Raw genomic sequence first — 8451 nt, forward strand, 5'->3', positions numbered from 1 at the left:
GGGAGAAAGCTCTCTCCCTCAACTTTAGCTATTAAGCTGTATGTTTTGCAGATATTTTATAAAGGATGTTTATTATATAAAAATACTTTAAAAATGGCTAAGTATATATATAACACCGCATTTCACCAATTGTCTCTGGATATTTAGATTTGTTCTCACTTTTGTGATTATAAATAATGGTGCGGAGAATGCCTTTTCTTTGATTATTTCAGGTAATTTCTTATGATGGAGTTTTGGTGCGGACTAGTCTGACTTTATTTTTTTAAAGATGTATTTATTTATTTGAGAGAGAGAGCAGGAGCAGGGGGAGGGGTAGAGGGACAAGCAGACTCCCAGCTGAGTGCGGAGATCCCAGGGGCTGGATCCCAATACCCTGAGATCAGGACTTGACCAGAAGTCAGATGCTTAACAAACTGAGCCACCCAGGTGCCCCACTAGTCTGACTTTAAATTTGTGACCACACGTCCCTGGCATTACCACCCCCATCACCACCACCCCCTCCTCTTGTCCCTAGCCCCACCTCCCCTTTCTCCAAAGGACTATGTCACACCTTCTCCTGTCTCTTCAAATTCTCCTCCTCGTGCTCAGCTGCTGACCTGTTTCCTTCTTCATTCCAAAGAGACTGCTCTTGCTGAGGTCCCCTGCCCTGCACATGGCTGACCCACTGGTCTCTACTCAGTCCTCACCGCCCTTGTCCTTGCTTGTCACAGACGATGATGCTCTGGTCCCTTTCAGTCCCCACTGCTGGGTCTTCCTCTTCTCTCCCCATCTGACAGACTGAACGCCCGGGCCCAGCTCCTCTCTGTCTACACGGGGGCCAAGACAGGCTTCCTCCAGGCTCACAGCCTTAAACACCACCCACACATTGCTGATTCCCAAGTGGACACCTTCAGCTCGTTCCGTTGCCCTGAACCCCAGACCCGATGCTTCTCCAGGTTAGCATGTCTGTACCGACGGCCCCGATCTGCTCTGCCTGTCGTCCTCCCCACATCAGCTGGTGACCAGCCTTCACTCCGGCTGCTCAGGCCGAAGCCTGGAGTTCATCCTTAACTCCTCTCATCTTCTCGAACACCACATTCAGTCCCCCAGAAGATGCAGCTCTTTACAATAGATCTGGAAGCCAGTCTGCTCTCCCAGCATCGTCACCCCTGCCTCCTGGGTGGATTACGGCTCCAGAGCCTTCCTAAAACAGTCCGTGTAAGAGCCAAATGGAATGCATGAATGACGTGTGGAGCGCGGCGGGACAACCCAGGCACCTCATCCCTCACCCCCAGGCCCCCTCTGTGCAAGCCCGTGGCTGCCGCCCGGTTCCCAGAACCCACCAAGTGCTTGCCCGCCTTCGGTGGCCCCCCTCCTGCCTGGACCACTTTTCCTATCAAATATTTCCTTCACTTTCTCCAGGTCCCTGTTCAAATGTCATCATCCGGGAAAGCTTTCCCTGACAAAGTTTTCTAAAACAGCGTCCTCCTCCTCCTCCTGAGCCTTAACACTTCCCAGCCAGCCTCCCCAGTTTATTTTTCCCCAGGACACTTAGCACCACTGGACATACTCATTTGCGTGTTTGTTCATTGTCTCCGTCCTGGGATGTGCGTGCTCAGGGACAGGTGTTTCGGTCTGTCTTATTCATGCTACATGCCCAACAGGTACTTTGTCAGCGTCTGCAAGCGCAGGAAGGGAACCACTCAGTGTGAGCAACTGTGCAGAGACCTGTTGTTCTTCTTCCCACTTAAAGCGAAGCACCCCAGAGCCAATGAGAAGAGAGGTTCGGCCAAAGTCATCCAGCTTGCTGGTGGTGGAGCCCAGGGCTCCTGACTCCCAGAAAATGCTGTGGCAACTCAGAATACTGTGGGACGACCCAGGAGGACTTTCCGGAGGAAGGGGTTCTTTTGGGGCGGGCAGGGAAAGACAAGAAGAATTCCATCAATGGGGCTCCTGGCCGGCTCACTCAGTGAAGCACGCAACTTGATCTCAGGGTTGTGTGTTCAAGCCCCATGTTGGGTGTAGAGAGTAAAAAAAGGGGCGCCTGGGTGGCTCAGTTGGTTAAGCGACTGCCTTCGGCTCAGGTCATGATCTCAGGGTCCTGGGATCGAGCCCCACGTCGGACCCCTGGCTCAGCGGGGAGCCTCCTTCTCCCTCTCCCTCTGCCCCTCCACCCACTTGTGCTCTCTCGCTCTCAAATAAATAAATAAAATCTTTAAAAAGAGAGAGAGATTCTATCAGGTAGAAATGAGAGGAAGTCCAATTGCAGGTAGGAGGTTGAGTATATACTGAAACTCTAGGAAAGGCGGGGTGCAGGAGGACTGGGGTAGAGCCTTCTCACACCCACAGAACTCCAGTGGGGTGGGGGGGGGGGGGCTTCGCGCTGTGGGCACTGCGGAGCCAGGGGGTTTGAGCCCAAGAGATGAGAGCCCATGCTTCCTGCCGGCTCGCTGTCTGCTGTCTGAGTCTTCGTGCCTTTGTCCTCTCCTTACCCGCCTGTTCCCTTGGCTGCCCAGACCCCTCTGTGGCCACAGGCAACCGGCTCAGTCGTTCGCCTTTTCCGCGCCCCCGCCCTCACACGCTAGGCGGCTAGCACGGGGAGGGATGCGCCCGACCCTGCCTCCTTGCAGCCCTGGCCCCAGCACCACAGTGCCCTTACCCGAGGGCCAGAGGAGCACGGCTTGGAGAGGGATCTGGAGGGGAAGGGGCCTCCTGCCCCCAGCCCCCCGAGGGACCCGGAGGTGCTGGCCTCCCCGCCCCCTCTGGGGCCAGGCCGCAAGCCCTCACAATCCTTGGGCTGGTTCTCTGTGCTTAGTGCCAGTCAGTGCCAGCTGGCTGCTCTGGCTGGAGACTGGGGTGGCGCGAATGTGGGGGAGGGGGAGGAAGTGGGCAGGGGCCCAAGGGGGATGGGGGCCAGGATCGGAGGAGAGGGCAGTCAGAAGCCGGCTGGCCAACATGGGGGTCCCATGGGATGAGGGAAAGGCTAGACTGAGTCTGAGGGCTTCTGGAGCAGCAGAGGGGGTGTCAGGCCCCCAGTCTGGCCCTCCTGCCCCTGGCAAGTCTAATCCCCTCCCCATCACCCACTTTCCTCCACAGCCACCCTCTGAAGCCGGCCCTAGCTAATTCGTCTTGGTCCCTTTAAGAGCTGCCTGGGAACTGGGGCACCGGAGGGGGCAGGCAGGGCCCCCACCCACTCCCCCTGCCCTGCCCGCCCCTGCTCCGCCCCCTGCCCTGTACAGACTCTGCTGGAAGTCTTGGACGCCTGGGTTAGGGTCTCCACTGCTGGGCTGGGGGTAAGGCTGGAAAGTGGTGGGGAAGGGGGACCGTGGTCCCCGGGGGAGGGGATGGAAGGGTGGGATGCCAGTTTCCTAGCACTCTGGGCATAGAGTATCTGTGCCAACTTCAGTGGATAACATAGGGGGTCCTTCTGGGTGGTCCTCCGGCCTCAGACTGGGGGAAGGGCAGCTTCGGGGATCTTCAGGGGCAGAGCCCGGGGTCAGGAAGGCTGTGTCTCCTCACCCTCCACTCCCCCATCTCATTTTCCTGGGACCCTCCTGTGATAAACTCCATCAGTCACTTGCTGCCCCTCCTGCAATTAAAGACGTGGGGCCCTGGCACCCCATCTTCCCACAGGTGGGGAAACTGAGGCTAGGCAAGCCAGACGAAATGGAACTGTATGTGTGTTAGCAGGAGAGTTGGAGATGAGGCTGCAGGAATCTTCTCCCTCCTTCTCCACCCAGAAGAAGGGGACACAGGGCACTGGGTGTCCAGCTCACCCCAGCATAGTTCTGACCACAGCCACGGCCACTGCCCGAGACTAGGTCCCCACTGCCTCACCAGGACAGCCCAGCCCCTTCCTGGAATTCCGATTCCATAGGGCAGGACCAGGAGAGGCTCCCCGAAGCCCGCCTGCATAACCCGGGGTTAAGTAGAGGTGGGGGAGCCTGCAGGCTTCCTTAGAGTATTTCAGAAATGTGGCCCTTACAATTCTGCTCCAGAGATGGCACCCAGTTCCCCCAGAAGGGAAGGAGGCAGAGGAAAGACCCAGGGACACTCCCAGGTGGGAAGTCCTTCTATAGTCTGACCTCTTCCTTCCTCTTACACCACTAGCTCAGCCGCCTCTGGCCCTGCCACCGTGATTTCCAAACCCATCTTCCCCGCCACCATGTGCCCCATCCAGGGGGAGAAGAGCCTGAGCAAGTGGGCACTCTCTGAGGCCCCAAGGCCAGGGGCCGCCGGCAGCGAGGAAGGGTGGCCGTGGGGGCAGTGATAGAGCTCTGCTCAGAGTCCACTTCTGCTTTCAGCACAAGCCAAGTCCAACTGGCCCCGCCCCAGGCAGAAACGCTCAGCCACCCCCCCTCCCCCCCAACCCAGACCTGAACGGGAACCAGACTGGGCCTCTGAAAGCTCAGCCCGGAGCCAGCACCAGCATACTTACTTCCTTCTTCTTAGAAACACTATTTAGTCTAGAAATGAGCCCAACTGCTCCCAGGTAGGCTAGAAAGCTATGATTTTACCCATGTGAATCAGAGAGAACAAGCACGCTCTCTGGGGTCACACAGCAAGTTTGAGGCGGCCTGGCCTGGGACCCAGGGCTCCTGCTTCCCAGCCCCCCCCCGGTGCCTCCTCCCCCAAGCCCAGAGAAGCCAGCCTGGAAGGGGCTTTGTCCACTGCTCATGTTACCAAGGAGGGAGCTGAGGTCCAGTGGGGACAGGAGAGCAGGGAGGGGTGCTCAGGTTCGGGGCTGGGAGAGGACACAGGCCCAGATTCAAAGCTTCCAGCCAGATCTCTGCTTGCCCTTCGAGAGGTGGGAAAGAATCCAGCTCAGGCTTGTCTCTGCTTTATCTGCATCTGGTCTAGACCTTTGGAAAGTCCCTTCTGTAGTCTGCCCTCATCCTTCCTCTTACAGCATAGCCCTTCTCCTCCTGACAGGTCTCAGGCGGCTAGGCAAAGAAGGCTCTGGTACAGTGGCTCGGGAAGAAATGGCAGAAGCTGAGCGTGGCAGTGGTCGCCTTTCCAGGGGAGTCAGGATACTAAGAACAGAAGAGAGGGCTTCTTTTTTTTTTTTTTTTAAAGATTTTATTTACTTATTTGACAGAGAGATACACAGTGAGAGAGGGAACACAAGCAGGAGGAGAGGGAGAGGGAGAAGCAGGCTTCCCGCCGAGCAGGGAGCCCGATGTGGGGCTCGATCCCAGGACCCTGGGATCATGACCTGAGCCGAAGGCAGACGCTTAACCATCTGAGCCACCCAGGTGCCCGAGAGGGCTTCTTGACAGAGACCCTGCCTCTCAGCTTATTTGCACAGATATTTGTATGTTCATTTGCCTCTTCCTTGGCAAACTTAGTTTGCATGGGGTCAGGCTGGCTGGCGGCCAGGAATGACCTCCTTCCCCCTTACATAGACACAGTTCCCAGGGAAGAGGGAAACCCAGAGAAACTGACCATAGAGAGAATTTGGCCCCACATGACCCCTGAACCCAGCTGGGGGACATCTGTGAGGTGATGCCTGCCTGACAGGGGAAGAGGGAACTGAGCAAGGACCCCCCAGGGGCTAGTGTTCCCCTCCTGCTTCCCCCCCACATCTGGAGCCCTGCCTCCCCCACACATGTGGATCCATGAGCCACAGAAGGTGGGGCGCAGGGGGACACGGGTAGGAGGAGGAAGAATATGGGGAGATTCTAGTCCCTCCCACTTAGAGATGCGGTCGCCATGGTGACTGAGGACCAGTGAGGCGGGATGGGGTTGAGGATGGGGGGCGGGGGTGTGGCAGGGACGGAGGCACTGGGAGACAGGAACTGCCTGGCATTCCAGGGGGAGGGAAGCACCGTGCATCCCCAAGCTCCAGGTAAGGGAGCCGGAAAGCTGAAGGGAGGGGGCGGGCCATTGTCTGGCGCGGGCTCTGCCCTGAGGAGGGGGCAGACCGAGGGGTCGGGCCATTGTGTGCGGTACTCAGCTCAGCCTTCCAGCACAGTCCGATTGGAGGAGGAAGCCTAGGAGGCCCTGGGTAAAGGGTTAGGGGGGATTGGGCTGGGCGGGTGGCAAGAAGGCTGAGAGACAGTGTGGGTGGGAAGAGGTGTGGGGTTGCTGGGGGGGTAGAATCTAGGGACATCCCTGTGCCTTACACACAGTAGGCACCTAAATAGAAGTTGATATGACTTGCTTGTGATAATAAAAAGAGGGCAACCAGCGGCTGGGCAGGTGGGGCAGAGGAAGGGGAGCCAGGAAGCTGATGTTCCCCACAACTGTGCTCTTCTGGGGCTGCCCTTGAGGCTGGAAGGGAGAGGGGGTAGGGGGCGTTGGACCTGCTAGGTCACTGGCAAAGCCTTTCTCCCCACTCCTGGAGCCCCTCTCAGTGAGGTATCCATGTGCCCTGGGGCACCGAAGAGACAAAGTGCCCCAGAGTTCTCTGGGTGAGCACGGGGTGGGGAGGGAGAGGGGAGCATGGGGTGGGGGGGGGCGGTGAACATAGGGTAGGGATGCAGGGGCATGAGCACAAGGTAGGGGTGCAGGGGGATGAGTACAGGATGTGGTGCAGGGCAGTGAGCACGGGGTAGGGGTGCAGGGGGTGAGCAGGGGGTGGGAGTACAGGGGGTGAGCATGGGGTAGGAGTGCAGGGGTGAGCAGGGGGTAGGGGTGCAGGGGGTGAGCAGGGGTAGGGGCACAGGGGGGAGCACGGGGTAGGGTGGAGACCAACATCTCCGTCTGCCCTCCCACCTCTAACCCCCAGAGCTAGATCTCCACCCCGGACCAGAAAGCTTGGCAGGAAGAGGCTACTATTTGATGTGATCTAGGGGTCGTGGGGAAAGAGTCCCCAGAGGAGGTGGACCCTGGGGTGGGGGACAGGGTTGAACTCAGCACTGTTGCTATTAGGGGGTCCCCAGGCTGGGGAGAAAGGAGCTGAGGGACCCCCCCATTGGGGCTATGCAATGTCACGGCCCCTAAGGCCTTGTCCCTTCTTACCACCCCCCCAGCTGTACTTCCCCTGCGGGCCCTGGTTTCTTCACTGGGGCAGGGAAGAGGGAGGTGGGGCCCTGTCCGCGGGGAGCTTGCTACATCGTCTGCCGGCCTGGTGCAAAAGGAAGATGTGGGGCGGTCCTGTGTTCAGAAAGGGTCAGCCGCCTTCGGGACGGCAGCAGGAGAGCATCAGATCCTGCGTGGGCCCTTCCCTGTGGGGGCTCCTGTGACTGCCCAGGTCACGTGCCCCTGAAACCAGCCTGGCGGTGGGGCTCCCCAGCTGCAGCGGGGCCACGGCTTCGGGTCCCGGCGTCTGACTCCGGGGCCTCCCGTGCAGGAGCGGCAGTGGCGGGGCAGGGTGCCCTAGCTCCCCGTCAGGCTCTTCCAAAGACCTTGCCGGCCCTGCTGGATGTGGGGCTCGGGCCTTGACCCGACGGCCGGAGAGGTTTCTGTTCCCTCTTGAGTCGGGAGTCCCCTGAGATACATGCTCTCAGCCCAGAAGAGCTGAGCTTGCCGCCCCCCACCCCCACCCCCCGGGGAGCTGTCTGCCCCGTCCAAGTGGCCCAGAGCTAAGGGAGGACCGCAGGAGTCAGCCCTCCCCAGACACTGGGTGGCCAAGGGATTCGTTTTAGGCAGATCTGAGTCTAACTTGGCTTCTCCCTGTGTAGCCTCCCTGAGCTTCACTCTCCTCTCCTGTGAAATGGGACCACGGTGGTGACTAGCTGCTAAAATTCTTGGGTGGACCAAAGCTTAATAATGCAAACTATTCATGTTGGCTGGAGGGCCTGGGAAAGTTGACCCGGCCGGAAGGAAAATTCCTGGGTCTCTGGGGAAGGAGGACGTGGGACTGGCATGTTGAATAGAACACTTCCAGAGGCAGAAACGGGGCGTCGGGCTGAGAGCATGGGGCTGGAGCTGCCTCCCCCACGTGCCCCCCCCCCCCCCCCCCCCCCGTCAGAACTCCTCCCTGTGACCCAGATAAGCTAATCTGTTCAAGCAGAGAGGCCCAGGGCCAGGGCAGGTCCCAGTCTGGGCTGGGAGGTGGGGAGGCGCAGAAGGTGGGGTCCAGGTGGGAGTTTCCCGGGACTCCGAGAGTCTTTGAAAGACTTTCCCTAGCGGCTTGGCCCCCGGCTTCTCCCAAGGACCTGGCCACCAGCCTCCGTGAAAGTCTGGGAGAGTCGACACAGTTGTCAGGAGGGGTCTGGCTGAGACCAACCCCCAGGTGAATGGAGGGGAAATGGGAGCAGAGGGGCAAGGAAAGAGGGCGAGGGGCCCTCACAGGGGAATCTAGGGAGCGACCTGCAGCCCAGGTGACCAGTGGGATGGCAGGACGGGAAGGGCTCCCTGCCTGAGGAACGGGCATGAGAAGGACTTGGGCCGCCGGCTGGAGCAGGTCAGCCCTGCGATGGCTGGTGCTTTCAAACCAGCAGCCAGCCAGTTTCGGGCTGAGTGGGCCGGAAACTACCCACTTTATAGGTTGTGAGGCCTCGGTGCTAGACGCCTCATTAGCCCTGC

The sequence above is a fragment of the Mirounga leonina genome, unplaced genomic scaffold (assembly GCF_011800145.1).
Source record: "Mirounga leonina isolate KUSES-001 unplaced genomic scaffold, KU_Mleo_1.0 Mir_154, whole genome shotgun sequence".
Classification (NCBI taxonomy): domain Eukaryota; kingdom Metazoa; phylum Chordata; class Mammalia; order Carnivora; family Phocidae; genus Mirounga; species Mirounga leonina.